Source organism: Salvelinus namaycush, chromosome 31 (assembly GCF_016432855.1).
Source record: "Salvelinus namaycush isolate Seneca chromosome 31, SaNama_1.0, whole genome shotgun sequence".
NCBI lineage: Eukaryota > Metazoa > Chordata > Actinopteri > Salmoniformes > Salmonidae > Salvelinus > Salvelinus namaycush.
This window is the reverse complement of record NC_052337.1, coordinates 5,869,121-5,880,433: the sequence shown is the minus strand read 5'-3', so window position 1 is coordinate 5,880,433 and position 11,313 is coordinate 5,869,121.

Here is an 11,313-nt window from a genome sequence, read left to right as displayed (position 1 = left end):
TGGGGGGGGGGGCTAGAAGGGAGAGTGGCGAAGTCAGGTAGGAGACCTGCGCCCACTCCCTGTACTTACCGTGGAGAGCGAGAGTACGGGCAGACACCTTGTTACGCAGTAGAGCGCACGGTGTCTCCTGTACATGTGCATAGCCCGGTGCGGGTTATTCCACCTCCCCGCACTGGCAGGGCTAGATTGAGTATTGAGCCGGATGTCATGAAGCCGGCCCTACATATCTGGCCACCAGTACGTCTCCTCGGGCCGGCTTACATGGCACCAGCCTTACGCATGGTGTCCCCGGTTCGCCTACATAGCCCGGTGCGGGTTATTCCACCTCCCCGCACTGGTCGGGCGACGGGGAGCATACAACCAGGTAAGGTTGGGCAGGCTCAGTGCTCAAGGGAGCCAGTACGCCTGCACGGTCCGGTACTTCCGGCGCCACCTCCCCGCTCCAGGCCAGTACCACCAGTGCCTACACCACGCACCAGGTTTCCAGTGTGTCTCCAGAGCCCTGTTCCTCCTCCACGCACTCTCCCTGTGGTGTGTGTATCCAGCCCAGTGCCTCCAGTTCCGGCACCACGCACCAAGCCTCATGTGCGTCCTCAGAGCCCTGTACGCACTGTTCCTTCTCCTCGCACTCGCCCTGAGGTGCGTGACCTCAGCCCAATACCACCAGTGCCGGTACCACGCACTAGGCCTAATGTGCGTCTCCAGGGTCCAGTATGCCCTGTTCCTCCTCCCCGCACTAGCCCTGAGATGCGTGTCCCCAGCCCGGTACCACCAGTTCCGGCACCACGCATTAGGCCTAATGTGCGTCTCCAGGGTCCAGTATGCACTGTTCCTTCTCCCCGTACTCGCCCTGATGTGCGTGCCCTCAGCCCGGTACCACCAGTGCCGGTACCGCGCACCAGGCCTATAGTACGCTTTGAGAGTTCAGTGTGCCCTGTTGTTGTTCCCCGCACTAGCCTGAAGGTGCGTGTCCTTAGCCCGGTGTCTCCAGTTCCGGCACCACGCACCAGGCCTACAGTGCGCCTCATCCGGCCAGAGCCATCCGTCTCCCCAGCGCCATCTGAGCCATCCGTCTCCCCAGCGCCATCTGAGCCATCCGTCTCCCCAGCGCCGTCTGAGCCATCCGTCTCCCCAGCGCCGTCTGAGCCATCCGTCTCCCCAGCGCCGTCTGAGCCATCCGTCTCCCCAGCGCCGTCTGAGCCATCCGTCTCCCCAGCGCCGTCTGAGCCATCCGTCTCCCCAGCGCCGTCTGAGCCATCCGTCTCCCCAGCGCCGTCTGAGCCATCCGTCTGCCCAGTGCCGTCTGAGCCATCCGTCTGTCCCGAGCCATTAGAGCCGTTAGTCAGTCAGGAGCCGCTAGAGCCGTTAGTCAGTCAGGATCTGCCAGAGCCGCCAACCAGACAGGATCTGCCAGAGCCGCCAACCAGACAGGATCTGCCAGAGCCGCCAACCAGACAGGATCTGCCAGAGCCGCCAACCAGACAGGATCTGCCAGAGCCGCCAACCAGACAGGATCTGCCAGAGCCGCCAACCAGACAGGATCTGCCAGAGCCGCCAGCGAGCCATGAGCGTCCAGAGCCGCCAGCTAGCCATGAGCGTCCAGAGCCGTCAGCTAGCCATGAGCGTCCAGAGCCGTCAGCTAGCCATGAGCGTCCAGAGCCGTCAGCCAGCCATGAGCGTCCAGAGCCGTCAGCCAGCCATGAGCGTCCAGAGCCGTCAGCCAGCCATGAGCGTCCAGAGCCGTCAGCCAGCCATGAGCGTCCAGAGCCGTCAGCCAGCCATGAGCGTCCAGAGCCGTCAGCCAGCCATGAGCGTCCAGAGCCGTCAGCCAGCCATGAGCTACCCCTCAGCCCAGAGCTGCCATTAATCCTGAACTGCCCCTCAGTCCAGAGCTGTCTCTCTGTCCGGAGCTGTCCTTCAGCCCGGAGTTGCCCCTCTATCCTGAGCTACCTCTCTATCCTGAGCTACCTCTCTATCCTGAGCTACCTCTCTGTCCTGAGCTACCTCTCTGTCCTGAGCTACCTCTCTGTCCTGAGCTACCTTATCCCGGTGCTGCCCCTTATCTTGATGTTGCCCTGTAAATTAAGTGGGTGTAATAGGAGGGTGGTCAGTCGGAGGGGGAGACGTAAGCTGAGATTGACTATGGTGGGGTGGGGACCTCGCCCAGAGCCTGAGCCACCACCGTGGTCAGATGCCCACCCAGACCCTCCCCTAGACTTTGTGCTGGTGCGCCCGGAGTTCGCACCTTGAGGGGGGGGTTATGTCACGTTCCTGACCTGTTTTCTGTTAGTTTTGTATGTGTTAGTTGGTCAGGACGTGAGTTTGGGTGGGCAGTCTATGTTTTGTGTTTCTATGTTGGTTTAATGGGTACCTGATATGGTTCTCAATTAGAGGCAGGTGGTTTTCATCTCCTCTGATTGAGAATCATATTAAGGTAGGTGGTGTCACATTGTTTGTTTGTGGGTGGTTGTCTCCTGTGTCAGTGTCTGTGTATGTTAAGCCACACGGGACTGTTTCGGTTTGTTTGTTCGTTCGTTCGGTTTATGTAGTCTGTTCCTGTTTCATGCGTTCTTCGTGTATATGTAAGTTCGTTAGTTCAGGTCTGTCTACGTGCGTTTGTTATTTTGTAATTATCAAGTGTATTTCGTGTCAGTGTTCGTCTTGTCAAATAAATCATTATGTATTCATCACCCGCTGCGCCTTGGTCCACTCTCTCACCGAAAGACGACCGTTACATATGTTTCCATGTGTACGAAGAACAAAGTTCACAGTATAAAAGCGTGTGAAACATTGCTATAAATCTATAACCCATGACTTTGTTCTCAGTGAAAACAATAAAGGTCCATGCTCTCATGAGAGACATATTTTCATTCCATTCATAGTTATTGTGCTACCGGTCACCATGGGAACCAGGCAGGAGGACTGTGGGAAGATTGGCTGGCTCCGCCTGGTATCCAGGCTGACGTGTGAAAACAAAAATACCTCAAGGAATTCTCCTCAACATGTTCTCCTTTCATGATGCAAATTATATTCAATTAGGAGAATAGAATGCGTCGTTAATTGATATCATGGGAGTATTTAATTAATAAACACCCCAGTTTGATCTGTAAATAAAAGTGTTATGAACATTTTCAAATTGGGTTGCCAAACCTCCTGGTTAGGCCAGGAGTTTTCAAGAATTCATTTGTATTTTCTTAATGTCTAATTGAAATGTTGGACAATCCTACATTTTCACCTTGTGAAATAGATGACCTGCATTCAATCTCTTTAAATATAGGCCCTAAGTGAATAGTATCTGCAGTAGTTGCTGTGACTGAGACATGGCTCGATGGGTCAATTGAGGACGATGAGGTTGAGCTACCGGGTTATAGCGTTCATAGAATTGACCGCAACCGAAACGGTGGTGGCGTGTGTGTTTTTACTAGGAATTATGTATATTTTAACCCTCGTTCAGATCTAAGAATGGATGGTCTTGAGGTTGCATGCGTAGATGTACTTCTTCCGAAATGTTGTCCTGTACTTGTTGGCCTCCTAAGCAGATTCATTTCTATGATTTACTTGAATCGAATTGCTGTGATCACAATGTGTTTGCTGATAGAGAATGTATTCTGCTTGGCAAATGTGCAGTTATTTCCCAAGAAAAGTACACTAGTAAATGCCCTGTATAACTTTAAATCAGTTATTTGGTCTGAAACAACTGATTGTTGAGCCAACCCGGGTGTGTATTGACAGTAAATCAACTTTGGATTTGATTATTGTATCAGATCAAGAGAACGTTTGTCAGTCAGGAGTCTTAAATATTGGTTTTAGTGATCATATGGTAACCTACTGTACCCGTAAGAAATCCATAATGCTACTAGAGACAGGTAATAAATACATGAAAGTACGGTCTATGAAACAATACTTAAAATAACGTTTTGTAGAGGTCCTTGGAAGTTTGGATTAGTCTCATGTACTAAACTGTGATGATTTTGATCAAGCTTTATATCTTTTTAAATATCTGTATTTGTCTGCACTCGACTCTCTGGCTCCGATGAAACAAATTCGAATCAAACAGCGTTCAGGGAGAAATGGATCACTTCCCGAGATCTTAGACCTCATAAAGAAAAGGGATCGCTACCTGGCCAGATTCAGAAGGACAAATCTACAGCAAGATTATTACGGTTATATTAACTGTAGAAACCAGGCGAGATACAAAATGGACAAGGCCAAATCCCAACATTATATAGACGCCGTTAATGAGAATTTACCATCAGCCTCGTAAACTGTGGACAATGTTAAAGGACATTGGCTCAAAAACTCCCCATAAGGTAAAGTCCTGTAGTATTGGCCTGGATATTAATGATGTTTTATGTTATGACCAGGCAAAGGTTGCTAATTATTTTAACACATGTTTTACCACTATAGCCTCATCTCTGGTTAAGAAGTTACCCACCTGCTCTGGACACTATGGCCAATCTTTCATTAACAACTTTTACCATAGCACAGGTATCACAAATTATTTGTTTGAGCTGTGCATGGTAACAGAGGAGAAAGTTAACAATCTACCATGCGTAATGAGCACAAACAAAGCAACTGGGCTGGATAACCTTCCTGCAAGATTCATAAAGGATAGTGCTTGTGTCACCGCTAAAATGATAACGCATATTGTAAACCTTTCTATTAGTAGTGGTCCATTTCCCAAGGATCTCAAAACAGCCCGGGTGGTTCCACTCCACAAGAAGAGCAGTGGAACAAATGTAGGAAACTACAGGCCTGTGTCAAACCTCAGCACCTTATCCAAAGTTGTTGAGAGATTCGTTTTTAATCAATTTGAGGGATACCTTCTCGAGCACAAACTTCTTTATGTACTCCAGTATGGCTTTAGAACAGCTCATTCAACTGCCTTATCTACATTTTTGACCACATTAAGCAGGAAAGTGAGAAGGGGAACTATACAGGCATGGTCATGTTAGACTTGCAGAAAGCTTTTGACACTGCAGACCATGATATTCTCCTGATGAAACTGAAATGCATGGGTCTAAATTATGTAGCAGTGAATTGGTTTAGGTCTTATCTGACCAACAGAACACAACAGAACACAAGTATGTAATGTTGGTGATGTTCTGTCAGAGGTCAAAGAAATATCCTGTGGAGTACCGCAGGGATCCATTTTAGGGCCTCTCTTATTTCTTATATACGTTAATGATATGCCAGATACAGTAAAGTGCAAACTCTTGCTTTATGCTGATGATTCAGCCGTACTGGTATCAGGGAAGAATACAGATTACACAGAGGAGACTGACTAAGAAATTGCATTTTGTTAGAGATCGGTTGTCTGACAACAAATTGTCACTACAATTGGGAAAAAATGATGTCAGTTTTGGGCTGACAAGAACAGTAAACTGTGCAGGCAAGGAGATTGCATCTAAAACAAGTATATCTTATCTTGGTGTGTCCCTAGATCAATCCCTTTCTGGAGTCCTGATTGCTGCTCAAATTATTTCTAAAATGGCAAACAATTAGAAATGTTTATAACGTAACTCTAGATATTTTAACATTACATTTAAGAAAATGCTTGTCTCAAACTTGATTCAGTGTCATTTTGATTATGCCTGCTCTGCTTGGTATAGTGGGCTATCAAAAAAGCTGAAAAAGAGAATGCAAAATAATGTTATCAGGTATATGCTGAATGTCTCCCCTAGGACCCACATAGGGGTACAGGAGTTCCAGGAGGTGGGCTTGTTGCCAGAGTGGACCAACTTAAACTTAATCATATGTTTGACATCTTAAATGATTGTGGCCCAGGTTACATGAAAAACCACGTTGATATGGTCTATAACCAACACAGTCACAATACCAGAGCTAGTGTCATGTCCCAAGAGTAAACATTACTGCGAGGAGCACGTTTTTCCATACAGGCATTTGTCTGTGGAACAGCCTTCCCTTGGAGATCAAGCAAATAAACAGTAAAAATAGCTTTAAAAAGCAGGAAAACCTTTTCATTTGGACAAGGTTGTCTAAGTAAGAGACACCACTCCACTGCCCCTTGTGCCCCCTACTGCTGGTCAGGTGTATTTAATGTGAAATGAATATGGTTGATTTTAAAGGTTAGTGAGAAGTGCAGTGACTAGTGGGACTTTTTAGAATGTCAATATAAATGAATGTATTTATGTTTGTTTGTAATTTTGTCTTGTCTTTTAATCATTATGTGTTATTGTTTTTACCATCGAGGACCACTTTGAAAATAAGCATTTTAATTTATACTTTCAAGTGATATCCTCTGGGTCCACATTGTGCATGTTGTTGTATATGTCTGTTGCCCAAAATAAATTCAATTAAATTCAAATGCAGGACTCAATTCAAATGCAGAAATCAGCCCAGGCACGTCTAACACACCATTCCATTTTCAGTCAAATAATGATAATTTTGCGCAAAACCCCCAATAAAGACAGGCCCACTGGGCTAAAGATGGACCAACCCATCTGGCATTTGCCCGAACTGCCCTATAGCCCTATAGAAATTACATTTAGATGGTGTAATAACCATAGACTTTACATTAAGGATTAGCTGTTATTGTGTTTTGTCTGAGGTTTGTCTGACGACAAGGTAAATCTTTTTTTCTGTCTTGTTATTGATTTAATATTTACATGAGCGTAGTTATTGTCTGTATCCACTAGATGTCACTGCTACCTTGGGTGAGGTCTCTTTCTCGCTCTCTCACGCTTGCTCTCTCGCTCTTTCGCTCTCTCTCTCGCTTCCTCTTTCTCCACACACACACACACACACACACGCACACGCACACGCACACACACACACACACACACACACAGAGGCCTACACATACAAAGTTCATGACTTCATACGCCCCAAAAAAAGTTCTTATTCTGATTTCCCTCAAACAATTTAGAAGTAAAGAAATGTAAAATCTTAAACTTAACAGCTTTAAAGGGGGAAATCAGACATTTTTGGACTAATAAATTAACTATATGCACCCATTGATTCTTGAAGAATATAACTTGTAAATTCCTCATGAGCTTAGTTCAACAGTCATACCCCTTTAGAACACACTTTAAAGACTCAAAACATGGTTAAAACTATAATGTTGATATCATGGATGGTCAGTCCTTGCATCCATACTGTATAAACAGTATATTGCATGTTTGTCTTTTTTGGTCTACTTATTCTAAAAGTCAAAGACTTAGAATGTCTAGACAAAGACAGCTTGTGCATTTTTATGTAGGATAAACAAGTGCTGGGCAAACAGACAAGAGAAACATCGTCCATAAACAGGAATTCGTAAGGCTACATTTTCCCCCCATTCTCTCTCAGTCCTAAATATTGTGCTGATTGATGAAGAACTCTAAGGCTGAAAGTAGAAGCCAAAGTCATGCATAGCAATTTTACAGTATGCTCCATCTGTGTCATTGGCATAAAACTAGTAGATATTGAACCTATAACAAAACCAGTTAGACTGTAGAAAATGACCACAATTATATTGTTCTTCCACATACAGGAGTAAGGGATTTATTGTAGAAACCTTAGGTTATTCCTATAATCGCTTAATAGCATGGGAAAGTGAAAATAATATTATCATACCATCTACCACAAATATTCAGTAGTTTGAATTGGAATATAATCAAAGAGAATTATTAGACAATATTAAAGTTCCCGTGTGAATTTTTGCAGAGGTTCAGCAACATTTAAAGACATCAAAAGACTGTTAGGACAAGGAGTGTTAGGAAGACCTTGAAAGTGAAGACAGGTCTCGGTATCCCACAGTGCCTTGGGCTCACATTGAAGACAAGTGTCCAACAACAATAATAGCAGCTGTAGCAGTCAGAGACATAGAGCAGCAGTAAGCTTGATCTTAAAGAGACAGTACTAGTATACCAGCAAAACACTGTTGACTTTTCTCCATGTCTGAATGCACTTTTCAAGGGTCAAACAATCATAAAGTAAAGTAGGCAAACGTTCCTATTAGATGAACTGTAACATATTGTGATGACATGCCTTTTCTACTGGATGGGATCCTATTTGTCCCCCTAAATAAGTTACAGTAATTGACATTGCCTTTATCTGAGTTGCTCTGTTGTTTTCATACTTGCATTAAGTACTTGAGTGTAAATTTAAAAAAAACATTTTTTTTACCACTGTGATTTTGTGAGGGGAGAACCTTCTAACAGTAAAAATGTCATACAACAGACTCCAGAATGTTTGTACATTCAGTACAGAGAGGCCAGGGACAGTGCTTCCAGGCCATTTCTATTCTCAGACAGAAGTAAATATAACGTTTTATGTGGGAACATGTCAGGTTAACAGCCATGGAAGGTAATATTCAGTGGTGAAGTACTGAAACAGGACCCAATATGTTCTCAGCTGCACACTACATTGACCATGGGACAGCTGGTGATATACCGTACCTACTTGCAGAACTTTGAGCCAGAATATTGCTTTATGCAAATTGGAAAATTATTGATGTTTAAAGGCGTGGACTTGTATTCATAAAGATCTCAGAGTAGAAGTGCTGATCTAGGATCAGTTTAGCCTTTTAGATCATAATAAATAAAGATTTCACAGACAGGGAAAACCTGATCCTAAATCAGACCCTCTTACTGTGAGACACTTTATGAATAAGGGCCTTGGTATAGATTTCACTGGACCCAGCAGTGGCAGTGGCCATAGGAGTAAATATCTATGAGTATATGCACAGCAGCACTAGATGTGTGTCATAAAGCACATATTGTATCGAGGTCCTTCTCTTGTATTAATTTACACTGCTAAAGATACAGGCTGGCATGAAAGTAAGCGCTTTCAGAGAGTTATTTTTAGAAAATATTCTGATTCATGCATTACACTTCAGGGCAACACATAAAGTGTTATGCAATTTCATTGAATATACACTATTAGAATTAGTGGTGACTAAAGACTTTCATCCCTAACTACAACATTTTCAGACAAGATAGAACAGCCAAAGGGGGAGGTGTTGCAATCTACTGCAGAGATAGCCTGCAGAGTTCTGTCCTACTATCCAGGTCTGTACCCAAACAATTTGAACTTCTACTTTTAAAAATCCACCTCTCTAAAAACAAGTCTCTCACCGTTGCCGCCTGCTATAGACCACCCTCTGCCCGCAGCTGTGCTCTGGGAACCATATGTGAACTGATTGCCCCCCATCTATCTTCAGAGCTTGTGCTGCTAGGTGACCTAAACTGGGACATGCTTAACACCCCAGCCATCCTACAATCTAAGCTTGATGCCCTCAATCTCACACAAATGATCAATGAACCGACCAGGTACCACCCCAAAGCCGTAAACACGGGCACCCTCATAGATATCATCCTAACCAACTTGCCCTCTAAATACACCTCTGCTGTTTTCAACCAAGATCTCAGCGATCACTGCCTCATTGCCTGCATCCGTAATGGGTCAGCGGTCAAACGACCTTCACTCATCACTGTCAAATGCTCCCTGAAACACTTCAGCGAGCAGGCCTTTCTAATCGACCTGGCCGGGGTATCCTGGAAGGATATTGATCTCATCCCGTCAGTAGAGGATGCCTGGTTATTTTTTTTAAATGCCTTCCTCACCATCTTAAATAAGCATGCCCCATTCAAGAAATTTAGAACCAGGAACAGATATAGCCCTTGGTTCTCTCCAGACCTGACTGCCCTTAACCAACACAAAAACATCCTATGGCGTTCTGCATTAGCATCGAACAGCCCCCGTGATATGCAACTTTTCAGGGAAGCTAGAAACCAATATACACATGCAGTTAGAAAAGCCAAGGCTAGCTTTTTCAAGTAGAAATTTGCTTCCTGCAACACAAACTCAAAAAAGTTCTGGGACACTGTAAAGTCCATGGAGAATAAGAACATCTCCTCCCAGCTGCCCACTGCACTGAAGATAGGAAACACTGTCACCACTGATAAATCCACTATAATTGAGAATTTCAATAAGCATTTTTCTACGGCTGGCCATGCTTTCCACCTGGCTACCCCTACCCCGGTCAACAGCACTGCACCCCCCACAGCTACTCGCCCAAGCCTTCCCCATTTCTCCTTCTCCCAAATCCAGTCAGCTGATAAGAGCTGCAAAATCTGGACCCCTACAAATCAGCCGGGCTAGATAATCTGGACCCTTTCTTTCTACAATTATCTGCTGAAATTGTTGCCACCCCTATTACTAGCCTGTTCAACCTCTCTTTCGTGTCGTCTGAGATTCCCAAAGATTGGAAAGCAGCTGCGGTCATCCCCCTCTTCAAAGGGGGGGACACTCTTGACCCAAACTGCTACAGACCTATATCTATCCTACCCTGCCTTTCTAAGGTCTTCGAAAGCCAAGTCAACAAACAGATTACCGACCATTTCGAATCCCACCATACCTTCTCCGCTATGCAATCTGGTTTCAGAGCTGGTCATGGGTGCACCTCAGCCACGCTCAAGGTCCTTAACAATATCCTAACCGCCATCGATAAGAGACAATACTGTGCAGCCGTATTCATTGACCTGGCCAAGGCTTTCGACTCTGTCAATCATCACATCCTCATCGGCAGACTCGACAGCCTTGGTTTCTCAAATGATTGCCTCGCCTGGTTCACCAACTACTTCTCTGATAGAGTTCAGTGTGTCAAATCGGAGGGTCTGTTGTCCGGGCCTCTGGCAGTCTCTATGGGGGTGCCACAGGGTTCAATTCTTGGACCAACTCTCTTCTCTGTATACATCAATGATGTCGCTCTTGCTGCTGGTGAGTCTCTGATACACCTCTACGCAGACGACACCATTCTGTATACTTCTGGCCCTTCTTTGGACACTGTGTTAACAACCCTCTAGGCGAGCTTCAATGCCATACAACTTTCCTTCCGTGACCTCCAATTGCTCTTAAATACAAGTAAAACTAAATGCATGCTCTTCAACCGATCGCTGCCTGCACCTGCCCGCCTGTCCAACATCACTACTCTGGACGGCTCTGACTTAGAATATGTGGACAACTACAAATACCTAGGTGTCTGGTTAGACTGTAAACTCTCCTTCCAGACTCACATCAAACATCTCCAATCCAAAGTTAAATCTAGAATTGGCTTCCTATTCCGCAACAAAGCATCCTTCACTCATGCTGCCAAACATACCCTTGTAAAACTGACCATCCTACCAATCTTCGACTTCGGTGATGTCATTTACAAAATAGCCTCCAAGACCCTACTCAATAAATTGGATGCAGTCTATCACAGTGCCATCCGTTTTGTCACCAAAGCCCCATATACTACCCACCACTTCGACCTGTACGCTCTCGTTGGCTGGCTCTCGCTTCATACTCGTCGCCAAACCCACTGGC